The following is a 13856-nucleotide window of genomic DNA, read 5'->3' on the forward strand; positions in this document are numbered from 1 at the left end:
AAACAAACCCAGCCTATCCAACCTTGCTGTTTCTTTTTTACATTTACTCTTTTTACATCAGATTTCCAGCAGCCAAAGCATTTCGCTGTTGTACTGGCCTCCTTCTGTGCTGTGCTAGGAGAAATACCACCAGAGATGTTTCCGCAAGATCCTGCAAATCCCCTGGGAGGACAGACGCACAAACATTTGCGTCCTCATCCAGGCCAACATCCCCAGCATTGAAGCACTGACCACACTTGATCAGCTCCGCTGGGCAGGCCACATAGTCCGCATGCCAGACACGAGACTCCCAAAGCAAGCGCTCTACTCGGAACTCGTCCACGACTCACGAGCCAAAGGCGGACAGAGGAAACGTTACAAGGACACCCTCAAAGCCTCCCTGATAAAGTGCGACATCCCCACTGACACCTGGGAGTCCTTGGCCATAGACCACCCGAAGTGGAGGAAGTGCATTCGGGAAAGTGCTGAGCTCCTCGAGTATCGTCGCCAAGAGCATGCAGAAATCAAGCGCAGGCAATGGAAGGAGCGTGCGGCAAACCAGGCTCCCTGCCCACCCTTTCCCTCAATGACTATCTGTCCCACCTGTTCTCGTATTGGACTGTACAGCCACCTAAGAACTCATGCTAAGAGTGGAAGCAAGTCTTTCTCGATCCCGAGGGACTGCCTATGATGATGATATAAATGCAAGTTGTTGTTGTAACGGTTCTGTAATTCCGCGAGAGGTGGCTGCAGGTGGCGCTGTGGCGGGAGTCGCACAGCGGGCCAGGGACGGGTCGTTCCGCGGAGCGAGCGCAGCTGTTGCCGGTGAGCCCAGTACCAGAGCTAGAGCCGGCGGGAGGCAGCAAACATGGAGTGAAATAAAAAGGGGGCAGAATAGTAAGCAGACGGCAAAGGTGAGCGAGCAGAGTGAGCCCCGGGCACGGGCAGTCGGTAAATAAAATACAAGCTGCGATAAATGAACCTTCGGAGCGGCCTGCACTCTGTCCCCGACAATGTTTTAAAACTATAATTACAAGCATGTTTATTGAAATAGCAGTGAGCAGGCGAAGTGAAGCTGTTAACGGGGATTTCGTTCAGGCCCTCAATGATAGTCTTGTCAGTTATGGAAGGAATTGCACTGTTTTGAAATACAGTTTACCCCTGCCGATGTACACTATTTTTTTGTAAACCTGTTTTGTTGTGGCTAGTTTTTATCTCTCACTCAAGGGAACCTGTTTATTATTGGGTGCTGTCCTGTGGCCTGGATGACTAATCAGCACTAGTAATCACGATGGAATTGGCACAAAGTATATCTGCTGATGTCAAAAAGTGTTTATTTTCTCCTTATTCAGTCAGCTGGCATTGCACATTTATTCAGGGTGTTCATTACGTATACATTTCCATTTGAATGTATACATTTCTATTTGAATGCTGCAATGCCCCAATACTTTTTTACATTCGTCCAAACCTGATCTATTTTCAGGAAGTCGGCATTTTATCTGCTTTAACGGAGTATGTGTGCTGGTGTTGCTGACCTCTGCTCTCTACCCCTTCCCTTGTGTCTTGGGTTCACATTGTCATTGGCAGAAGCTGATATTGATCACAGTAAATGATTATCTTCTTTAAAACAGTTGGTAATGATTCCTTCCCCCTCCCCCTCCCCCTCCCCATATGAATTTCTTAGTTTGTAGCTGGGTGGGGGTAAATGTTACGATTCTAAAGCTTTGAATGATGCGAACTGTGATATGTGTAATTAGTTATGAATGCCAGGCTTAAAGACTTTGTTTTATGATTTAGTTTTGGTGATTTGGCATGTTGCAATTGCTATGGCCTGCTTTGTTGCCTTTGTAATAACATTGCAAAAATAGGATTAGGCCATTCGGCCTATTGAGCCTGCTCTGCCATTCAATAAGATCATGACTGATCCTTGATCTCAACTCCATTTTCCCACCTGATTGGCATATCTCTTGATTCCCTTCGAGTCCAAAAATCTATCGATCTCAGCCTTGAACATACTCAACGACTGAGCATCCACAGCTCTTCGGGGTGCAGAATTCAATAGGTTCACCACCCTCTGATTGTGAAGAAATTTCTCCTTGTCTCAGTACTAAATGGCTGACCCCCCTTATCCTGAGACTATGCCCCTGAGTTTGAGATTTGCCAGCCAGGGGAAACTCTCAGAATCTCATGTTTCAATTAGTTCACCTCTCATTCTTCTAAACTCGAGAGTATAGGCTCCGCCGCCGCCGCCGCCAGCTAGTCATTGAGGGAAGGGGTCTCGAGATGCTCAGCACCCTCCTGGATGCACTTCCTCCACTTACGGCGGTCTTTGGCCAAGGACTCCGAGGTGTCGGTGGGGATGTTTCATTGAGGGTGTCCTTGTAACGTTTCCTCTGCCCACCTCTGGCTCGTTTGCCGTGAAGGAGTTCTCAGTAGAGCGCTTGCTTTGGGAGTCTCGTGTCTGGCATGCGAACAATGTGGCCTGCCCAGTGGAGCTGATCAAGTGTGGTCAGTGCTTCAATGCTGGGGATGTTGGCTTGGTCGAGGACGCTAATGTTGGTGTGTCTGTCCTCCCAGGGGATTTGTAGGATCTTGTGGAGATATTGTTGGTGGTATTTCTCCAGTGACTTGAGGTGTCTACTCTACATGGTCATAGGACAAAGAGAGGGGCGATGCGGATACTACTATCGAGAAGAAGTGTGAAATATTAGATGAAATAAACATTTGAGAGAGAGGAGCTATTAAGGGGTTTAGCAGCTTTGAAAGTGAATAAATCCCAAGGCCTGGATCAAATGTATCCCAGGCTGCTAAGTGAAGCAAAAGAGGAACTAGCAGAAGCTTTGACTATCATTTTCCAATCCTCTCTGGCTTCAGGTGTGGTGCCAGAGGACTGAAGGACTGCTAATGTGGTACCTTTTGTTTAAGAAGAGAGAAAAGGATAGACTGAGTAATTACAGGCCAGTCAGCCTGTTGTGGGAAAATTATTGCAAAAAATCCTGAAGGACAGGATAAATCTTCACTTAGAAAGACACTGATTAATCAAGGACAGTCAGCACGGATTTGTTAAGGGAAGGTTGTGTCTGACTAACTTGATTGAATTTTTCGAGGAGGTAACCAGGAGGTTGATGAAGGCAAAGCATATGATGTAGTGTATATGGATTTTAGCAAAGCTTTTGATAAGGTCCCGCCTGACAGACTGGTCACAAAAGTAAAAGCCCATGAAATCTTGGGCAAAGTGGCAAGTTGGATCCAAAATTGGCTGAGGCAGGAAGCAAAGGGTAATGGTTGATGTGTGTTTTTGCGACTGGAAGGATGTTTCCAGTGGGATTCTGCAGGGCTCCGTACTAAGTCCCTTGCTTTTTGTCATATACATTGTGATAGACTTGAATATAGGGGGTATGATTTTAGAAGTTTGTAGATGATACTAAAATCGGCCGTGTGGTTGACAATGAACAAGAAAGCTACGGACTGCAGGAAGATAGCAATCAACTGTTCAGGTGAGCAGAACAGTGACAAATGGAATTTAATCCAGAGAAGTGTGAGTTAATGCATTTTGGGAGGACGAACAAGGAAAAGGAATACACATTAAATGGTAGGATACTGAGAAGTGTAGAGGAACAAAGGGACATTGGAGTGCATGTCCACAGATCCCTGAAGGTAGCAGGCCAGGTAGATAAGGTGGTTAAGAAGGCATACGGAATGCTTGCCTTTATAAGCCAAGACATAGAATACAAGAGCAGGAAGGTTATGCTTGAAGTGTATAAAACACTGGTTAGGCCACAGCTGGAGTACTGTGTGCAGTTCTGGTCACCGCATTACAGGAAGGACATGATTGCACTGGAAAGGGTACAGAGGAGATTGACGAGGATGTTGCCACGAGTGGAGAATCTAAGCTATGAGTACAGATTAGATCGGCTGGATTTGTTTTCATTGGAACAGAGGAAGCTGGGGGGAGACCTCCATTGAGGTGTATAAAATTATGAGGGGGGCCTAGACATAGTGGATAGAAAGGGCCTTTTTCCCTTAGAGGGGTCAACAACCAGGGGGCATAAATTTAAAGTAATTGGTAGAAGGTTTTGAGGCGAAATTTCTTCACTTCAGAGGGTTGTGGGGTTCTGGAACTCGCTGCCTGAAAGGGTGGTAGAGGCAGGAATCCTCACCACATTTAAAAGTACTTGGATGTGCACCTGAAGTGCCGTAACCTGCAGGGTTGCAGACCTAGAGCTCGAAAGTGGGATTAGGCTGGATAACCTCTTGTTTGCTGGCATGGACACGATGGGCCGAAATGGCCTCCTTCCGTGCTGTAAACTTCTGTAATTCTATGAACACTCTCAGCCCAGGAATCAATTGTGAACTTTTGTTGCACCGCACCCCCCCCACCCCCCTCCCTTAGGCAAATATATCCTTTCTTGGATACAGAGACCAAAATTGTACACAGTATTACAAAAGACACGACACAGTACTCTCGGGTGCGGTCTCGCCAAAGCCCTGTGCAATTACAGCAAGATTGCGCCTCTCTTGTACTCCAACCCCCTTACAATAAAGGCCAACATGCCATTTGCCTTCCTAATTGCTTGGTGTACCTGCATGCTAACTTTCTGTATCCTGTACAAGAACACCTAAATCTTTCTGAACACCAACGTTTAATAGTTTCTCACCATTTAAAAATATACTGTTTTTCTACTCTTCTTACCAAAGTGAATAACCTCACATTTCCCCACATTACTCCATCTGCCATCTTATTGCCCACTCACTTAACCTGTCTATTCCTTTGCAGGCTCCGTGTCCTCCTCACAGCTTACTTTCCCAATAGTTTTTGGCTGTTGCAAAGTGCAAATAAAGTTAGCCTGTTGGAGGTAATCATGTTTATGTTACCACCGACGCTGGGAACATATCTGCATTTGGCATGAACATGTGTGAAATCTTGAAGTAGTATAACAGCAGGCGTACTGGGGTGCTCTCTGTCCTTGTGTCCAGTTGTTGCTCTAAGAGATAGTATCGAAGAAAATAAACGTAAAATGCCATTTGCCTTCCTAACTGCTTGCTTTACCTGCATGCTAACTGTTTCCTGTACGAGAACAGCCAAATCTCTTTGAACACCAACATGGAGTAGTTTCTCACCATTTTAAAAAATATTCTGTTTTCCTATTCTTCCTACCAAAGTGAATAACCTCACATTTCCCACATTATACTCCATCTGCCACCTTGCCCACTCACTTAACCCGTCTATATACCTTGGCAGGCTCTGTGTCCTCCTCAGCTTGCTTAGTATCATTATCTAAGTCATTAAAATAGATTGTAAATAGCTGAGGCTCCAGCACTGATCCTTGCAGCACCCCACCCAGTTGGGTTGAAACTAGGCAGCTTACCACGATAAGATCATTTTAGACTGGCATTAGTGGAGGTCTTAACACCTGCCAGGCCTTTTAATTATATTTATGGCATTGGGGAAGTAAGAGGAAAAGTAAACTTTAAAAGAAATACAATTTTAGTTTGAGATTCTTATTGAAAGAGTTGTAACGTGTTCTTTTTCAGCAGCAAAACAGTGGAGCAGATGAGCTAGTGTTGTCATCCAAGAGCATCAAGTGTCAGCTGTGGCTCAGTTGTAAGTGCCTTTGCCTCTGAGTCAGAAGCTTGCGGGTTGTCGAAATCTCGATTCCCGATAAATGACTCCGACACCTTAAGCTCCGGCAGAAATTTCTTTAATTTACTTGCAGCAAGGGGGAAGGTCTCACCCAGTCAAAGGCTAGGTGGAGACCCCCCGAAATGGTACAATTTCACGAGATATTTATACAGTAAAACCCAAGTTATGGCCTCTCCCTGTGTATTGGCTCTGTCTCGTAGTCAGTGAATACAGATAAAGAGTTAATTAGTTGGCCAACCGGCCATCACTCGATGAGAGTGTGGTAATGAGCTATTACCTGCATTGCATTGTCAGGATTATCCAACTTCCTGGTCAGTTATCTTTTTGCATCAAATGGATGAGGTCTGTACAAGAGATAATGGCTGGTGGTTTGAGTATTTCGAAAAGGGTGGGGTGGAGTGGAACTGGTGTCGTATAGACAATAGGAGAGTACCATGGGGGGGGGGGGGGGGGCGGTGGTGGGGTACTTGTCTCTGCAGGACTTGCCTCCCAGCTGTCTGGTGGCTATCAGCCATTTCAAGCCAGGTTTAGCTGTTTATGCAAACCGAATGCTTGTTGAAGAAATTCCTGGAAGGACCAGGACTCCATTTTGTTTTATATTAAAAAGGGCACAAAAATAGAGTGTGGTACAGCTTCGATTAAAAATACATTTCCACAGGGTTCAAGTCCCACTCCAGAGACTTGAGCACAGAAAAATCTAGGCTGACACTCCAGTGCAGTGCTAAGGGAGTACTGCACTGTTGGATGTGCTGTCTTTCGGATGAGACGTTAAACTGAGGCCCCGTCTGCTCTCGGGTGGACCTTAAAGATTCCATGGCACTATTTCGAAGAAGAGCAGGGGAGTTATCCCCTGTGTCCTAGCCAGCATTTATCCCTCAATCAGCATCAAAAACAGATTATCTGGTTATCACGTTGCTGTTTGTGGGAGCTTGCTATATGCAAATTGGGTGCCGCATTTCCTACATTACAACAGTGACTACACTTTTTTTAAAAAAAGTACTTAATTGGCTGTCAAGTGCTTTGGGACATCCGGTAGTCGTGAAAGGTGCTATATAAATGTAAGTCTTTCTTTATCTCTGTGCTTGTCTGTCATTACATTCAGTGTATTGGTCTATTAACAGACTGATTTCAGGACTTCCATTCTCTTCCTCCCCCATTTCTACAGATTATATTGCTGAAACATCTATTACTGCATTAAATTGATGTTCTGGCAACCAGAATTTTTTTTAATAAGTTCCTGGGATGTAGACGTCACTGGCAAGGCCAGCATTTATTGCCCAGGCTTAATTGCCCTTGAGAAGGTGATGGTGGTGAGCCACTGCCTTGAACCGCTGCAGTCTGTGTGGTGAAGGTACTCCCAGAGTGCTGTTAGGGAGTGAGTTCCAGGATTTTGACCCAACGACTATGAAGGAACGATATATTTCCATTTCAAGATGGTGTGACTTGGAGGGGAACTTGGAGGTGATGGATTTCCCATGCGCCTGCTGCCCTTGTCCTTCTAGGTGGCAGAAGTTGCGGGCTAGGGAGGCCTTGTTGAAGAAGCCTTGGTGAGTTGCTGCAGTGCATCTTGTAAATGGTACACACTGCAGCCATGGTGCGCTGGGGGTGGAGAGAGTGAATGTTTAAGTTGGTGGATGGGATGCCAATCAAGCAGACTGCTTTGTCCTGGATGGTGATGAGCTTCTTTCGTATTGGAGCTGCATTCATCCAGGCAAGTGGAGACTATTTCATCACACTCCTGACTTAAACCTTGTAGATTTGGGGAGTCAGGAGGTGAGGCACTCGCCACAGAATCGCCTCTGACCTGCTCTTGTAGCCACAGTATTGATGTGGCTGGTCCAGTTAGGTGGCTGGTCAATGGTAACTTCCAGGATGTTGATGTTGGGGGATTCAGCGATGGTAATGCTGTTGCATGTCAAGGGGCAGTGGTTAGATGCTCTCCTGTTGGAGAGAGTCATTGCCTGGCACTTATATGGTGTGGATGTTACTTGGCATTTACTTATTGGCCCAAAGCCTGAATGTTGTCCAGATCGTGCTGCATGTGGGCATAGACAGCTTCATTATCTGAGGAGTTGCGAATGGAACTGTGCACTCACCAGCGAGCATCCACTTCTGACCTTAAGATGGAGGGAAGGCCATTGATGAAGCAGCTGAAGATAGTTGGGTCTAGGACACTGCCCTGAGGAACTCTTGCAGTGATGTCCTGGGGTTGAGATGATTGGCCTCCAACAACCACTTTCCCATGTTCTAGGTATGACTCCAACCAGTGGTGAGGTTCCCCCTGATTCCCATTGACTTCAATTTTACTCTGGCTCCTTGATGCCACTCTCCATCAAATGCTACCTTGATGTCCAGGACAATCACACTTGCCTCACCTCTAGAATGCAGCTCTTTTGTCCATGCTTGGACCAAGCTGTAATGAGGTCTGCAGCTAAGTGGTCCTGGCAGAACCCAAACTGAGCACAGGTGAGTAGATTATTGGTGAGCAAGTGTACAGGACATACCTGGGCAGTTTTCCACATTGTCGGATCGATGCCAGTGCTGAAACAACTTGGCTAGAGGTGCGGCTAGTTTTGGAGCACAAGTCTTCAAAAGGAGCCTATAGCCTTTGTTGTATCCAGTGTGCTCAGACGTTTGTTTATATCACTTGGAATGAATTGAATTTGCTGAAAACTGGCTTCTGTGATGATGGGGAACCTAGGAGGAGGCCAAGATGGATCATCCACGCAGCACTTCTGGCTGAAGATGCTTGCAAATGCTTCAGCATTGTCTTTTGCACTCGCATGCTGGGCTCTGTCATCATTGAAGATGGGGATATTCACAGAGCAGCTTCCTCCGTCAGTTATTTAATGGTCCCCCCCCCCACCATTCACGACTGGATGAGGCATGACTGCGGAGCTTTGATCTGATCCGCTGGTTGTGGGATCGCTTGGCCCTGTCGAAAGCATGCTGCTTCTGTTCAGCATGCATGTAGTCCTGTGTTGTAGCTTCCCCAGGTTGGTACCTCATTTTTAGGTATGTCTGGTGCTATACTCTTTGAAGCAGGTTGGTCCCCTGGCTTGATGGTAATGGTAGAGTGAGGGATATGCTGGGCCATGAGGTTAGATTGTGGTGGAATACAATTCTGTTACTGCTGATGGCCTCATGGATGCCCAGTTTTGAGCTGCGAGACCTGTTCTAAATCTGATCTATGATAGTGCCACACATTACGATGGAGGGTGTCCTCAATGTGAGGATGAAACTTCGTCTCCACAAGGACTGTGTGGTGGTCACTGCTACTAATATTGTTATGGACAGCTGCATCTTTGACAGGTTAGATTGGTGAGGATGAGCTCAAGTATGTTTTTCCCTCGTGTTGGTGTTCTCACCACCTACTGCAGGCCCAGTCCTGCAGCTATGCCCTTAAGGACTGGGCCAGCTCGGTCAGTAGTGGTGCTACCGAGCCACTCTTGGTGATGGACATTGAAGTCAACCACCCAGAGTACATTCTGTGCCTTTGTTACCCTAATTATTTCTTCCATGTGGTGTTCAACATGGAAGAGTACTGATTGATCAGCTGAGGGAGGGTGGTAATCAGCAGGAGGTTTCCTTGCCTATGTCTCTTGTAGTGGTTTGTTACAACTGAGTGGCCATTTCAGAGGGCAGTTCAAAGTCAACCCCATTGCTATAGGTCTGGAGTCACATAGGCCAGATAAGAATGGCAGATTTCTTTCCCTAAAGGACATTTGTGAACCAGTTGGGTTTTTACAACAATCTGATAGCTTCATGGTCACCATTACTAGCTTTCCATTCCAGATTTATTTAATTAACTGAATTTAAATTTCCCAGCTACCGTGGTGGGGTTTGAACTCCATGTCTTCAGATTATTAGTCCAGGCCTCTGGATTACTAGTTCAGTAACATGACCACTATGCTACCGTTCCCTTTGATCCCAGACAGCCAACAGTTAGTTTCTCTGCCTAAGGGACAAATGAAATGAAGTGGAATAGTTACATTTGGGGTAAAATATGCAATCAGTAACCAAGGGAGCAAATCTTGCATTCTAGAGTTCAAACTACTCAGCAGGCATGAGCTGATCTCGCATTTACTTGCTCTATTCCTCGAGTCAAAAATTGTGGGAGAGTTGTGATTGATGGCGCATTGAGTCATCGCTTAAGATCCTTGCTATAGTTACTGCAGTGAGAACCTGCATTAGAGCCAACTGTTGTATGATTGGCTCCAGAGTACTGTAGCTGCATTGGTGTCGGCTAGATTCCACCCATGGCTTTGTTTGCTCATCGCAGCTTACCCAATAAGATGTAAATCCTTTTGTTTTATTGTCTTGCAATCATTAACAAATGGAGCATGAAGAGAGAAGCTTGTAGAATACACAGCACTTGTGGAAAATGATTGCTTTAAAATATTCTTGGCAGTGAAGGCACCTCCTGACTGGCAGGCTGACCATGCATCCTCTGTCTTTGCTGAGTAAGCTAGTCTCAACTAGAGCAGCAGTTAGAATGCTGCAATTGGCGTTGGTTACAATGGATTAAGAGGGAGGGGAAAAAATAGGACCGTTCATGCTGCAGATCACTATCCAATGGTCCCTGTTGGAATGCACGTTGCTGTCTTTCATCCATTGGAAATGGGATTGTGCTTGTCGATATCCAAACAATCTGCTGACCTAAAATAAGCACTTGCATTTGTATGGTACTGTTCATGTCTTCAGCCAATGAATAAGCCACCGGCCTTACAATTCTGAGATCTCTGCGCTCCTCCAATTCTGGCCTCTTGTATGTGGTGTATGAATAAAGAGCCTGACCAGATACTGTGAGCTCAAAGTAAAGTGTGACCGTAGTCTTTTATTGCAGGTCTCCAGAGTGCCTCTCCAATCTGTGAGGCCTCCTTAAGTACAGGTACCCCCAAAGGGTTGTGGGATCACTTGGGCCTCCAGGGGATGAGCCCTCTGGTGGTTAAACAAGGTATTTACAGATATAACAACGCTCTTTTTATTTCCCCCACCCCAAAGTCAATCGTGTAACTATTTACAAGATGAGTCGATCTGGGGCCTTTCCCTGGTTGATCGCCTCAGTGCGAATGCTGGTTTTGGTGAATCGTTTGTTGGGCCCTTGCTGGGCTGCTGTGCAGCTGGCCTTGCTGGGCTGTCTGGTGTGTTGAGTCCTGCTGGGCTGCTGCGGGTGATGGGTTCTGCTTCGTGGTCAACCGCTGTGTCGGTTACCACTGGTGTGTGTGTGTGTGTTGGGGGGGGGCGGTCAAAGAAGGTAGGGTCTAATGTGGGTTGCTCTGGATAGTCCATGAATCTGAGTTTGGTTTGGTCCAAGTGTTTCCTATAGATGAGTCCATTTGAAAGTTTGACCCAAAACGCCCTACTCCCCTCTTTGGTCACGACAGTGCCGGGAAGCCACTTGAAACCTTGTCCATAGTTCAACACACATGCAGGATCATTCATCTCGATTTCGCGTGACACATTTGCACTATCATGATATGTACTTTGTTGAAGCCGCCTGCTCTCTACCTTTTGTGTAGATCAGGGTGGACTAATGAGAGCCTTTTCATGAGTCGTTCAGCGGGTGGAATCCCAGTGAGCGAGTGGGGTCTCGTGTGGTAACTAAGCAGGACTCTGGATAGGAAAGTCTGCAGTGAGCCTTCAGTACCCTCTTCAAGCTCAGCTTGATTGTTTGCACTGCTCTTTCTGCCTGACCATTGGATGCTGGTTTGAACGGGGCAGATGTGACGTGTTTGATCCCATTGCAGGTCATGAACTCTTTGAACTCGGCACTGGTGAAACACGGCCCGTTGTCACTCAAAAGGACATCAGGCAGGCCGTGCGTGGCAAACATGGCCCGCAGGCTTTGTGGTGGCAGCGGACGTGCTTGCCGACATTATCTCATTCAATCCATTTGGAGTACGCATCTACAACCACGAGGAACATTTTTCCCAAGAACGGGCCTGCATAGTCAACATGGACCCTTGACCACAGTTTGGAGGGCCAAGACCATAAACTTAGAGTCCCTGGGTGCATTGCTTAACTGTGAACATGTTACACTTGTGCACGCAGGACTCTAAGACCGCATCGATACCGGGCCACCACACGTGAGATCTGGCTATCACTTTTATCATTACAATGCCTGGTTGGGCAATGTGGAGATCACTAATTAAAGTGTCCCTGCCCTTTTTTGGTACCACTACCTGATTACCCCACAGAAGGCAGTCTGCCTGGAAAGACATTTCAGGTTTGCGCTGCTGGTACGGCTTTATTTCTTCCTGCATTTCAAATGGGACACTGAACCAGCTCCCGTGAAGCGCACAGTTTTTTTTTTACCAAGGTCAGTAAGGTGTCCTGGCTCGTCCAGGTTCTAATCTGTCGGATGGTAACAGGTGATTGCTCACTCTCGAATGCTTCTATTACCATAACTAAATCTGCGGGCCGTGCCATTTCCACCCCCGTGATAGGCAATGGCAGCCTACTGAGAGCATTGGCACAATTTTCTGTGCCTGTCCTGTGGCGGATGGCATAGTTATATGCGGACAACGTGAGCGTCCATTTCTGGATGTGGGCCGATGCATTCGTATTTATCCCCTTGCTTTCCGAAAAGAGGAATATCAGTGGCTTGTGGTCAGTTTCCAATTCAAATTTGAGCCCAAACAGATATTAATGCATTTTCTTTACCCCATAAACACACGCTAACGCTTCTTTTTCAATCATGCTTTAGGTGCTCTCAGCCTTTTACAGACTTCTGGGTGCATAAGCAACCGGTTGCAATTTCCCATATTCATTTAGCTTGTTGCAATACACACCGACACCATATGATGTCGCATCACATGCTAATACCAAACACTTGCATGGATCATACAACACAAGCAATTTGTTTGAACATAACCGTTTTCTAGCTTTTACAAAGGCATTTTCTTGGCTTTTATCCCATACCTATTCGTCTCCTTTACACAGTAAAGCATGCAGTGGTTCTAACAGTGTGCTGAGATCCAGTAAGAAGTTACCAAAGTAGTTCAGGAGTCCTAGAAACGACCGCAGCTGTCACGTTCTGTTGTCTTGGTGCGTTCTCGATTGCCTCCGTCTTTGAATCGGTGGACCTGATGCCGCCCACCACGATTCTTCTCCCCAGGAACTCCACTTCAGGAGCCAGGAAAACGCACTTCGAGCGTTTTAACCTGAGCCCCACTCGATTGAGCCGACTAAGAACCTTCTCCAGGTTCTGCAGATGCTCGACGGTGTCCCGACCTGTAACCAAGATGTTGTCCTGGAAGACCACGATGCGTGGGACCGACTTCAACAAGCTTTCCATGTTTCTCTGGAATGTCGCGCGGACGATCGAATCCCAAATGGGCACCTGTTGTAAATGAAGAGACCTTTGTGCGTGTTGATGCAGGTGAGGCCCTTCGATGATTCCTCCAGCTCCTGTGTCATGTCGGCTGAGGTCAAGGCCAGCTTCGTGAACATCTTTCCTCCCGCCAGCGTCGCAAGTAGGTCGTTTGCCTTTGGTAGTGTGTATTGATCTTGCAGGGAGAAATGATTGATAGTTACTTTGTAATCACCACAGATTCCGACAGTCCCTTCTCCCTTGAGGACTGGAACAATCGGACTGGCCCACTCGTTGAATTCGATCAGCAAAATGATGCCCTCTCGTTGCAGCCGGTCCAGCTCGATCTCCACCCTCTCTCTCATCATGTACGCTACTGCTCTTGCTTTGTGATAGATGGGTCGCGCCCCCGGAATTAGGTGGATCTGCACTTTTACTCCTTGGAACTTCCTGATGCCTGGTTCGAACAGCGAGGGGAACTTGTTGAGGACCTGGGCACACGAAGTGTCGTCGACGGGCAAGAGCACTCAGACATTGTCCCAGTTCCAGCGTATCTTCCCCAGCCAGCTCCTGCCGAACAGTGTGGGGCCATCGCCCGGTACCACCCAGAGTGGTAACTTGTGCACCGCTCCATTGTAGGAGACCTTTACGGTTGCACTGCCCATTAGGGGAATCAGTTCCTTTGTATAAGTTCTCAGCTTAGTGCGAATGGGAGTCAGGACTGGCCTTGAGGCCTTGCTGCACCGCAACTTATTAAGTCAATTTGCTCATAATGGATTGGCTCGCGCCTGTGTCCAGCTCCATTGACACCGGGATTCCATTTAATTCACCCGTCAGCATTATCGGGGGACACTTTGTGGTAAATGTGTGCACCCCATATACCTCTGCCTCCTCGGTCTGAGGCTCTAGTTCGTTGTG

General features: G+C 46.9%; 1 protein-coding gene across 6 annotated transcripts in view; it reads left to right on the top strand.

Moving 5' to 3' along the window:
- Window positions 1-771: 771 nt before the first annotated feature.
- LOC139239069 (WD repeat-containing protein 7) overlaps window positions 772-13856 on the top strand; it is a 1036818-nt gene continuing 1023733 nt past the window's right edge. For 5 of the 6 annotated variants that reach the window (XM_070867585.1, XM_070867609.1, XM_070867602.1 and 2 more), the window contains exon 1: window positions 772-893. The gene's annotated coding sequence lies outside the window, so the exon portion shown is untranslated. Of the gene's footprint in view, window positions 931-13856 lie in introns of all 6 variants that reach the window. The other variant, XM_070867593.1, reaches the window with a different exon arrangement.

Source organism: Pristiophorus japonicus, chromosome 2, assembly GCF_044704955.1.
Source record: "Pristiophorus japonicus isolate sPriJap1 chromosome 2, sPriJap1.hap1, whole genome shotgun sequence".
Lineage (NCBI taxonomy): Eukaryota > Metazoa > Chordata > Chondrichthyes > Pristiophoridae > Pristiophorus > Pristiophorus japonicus.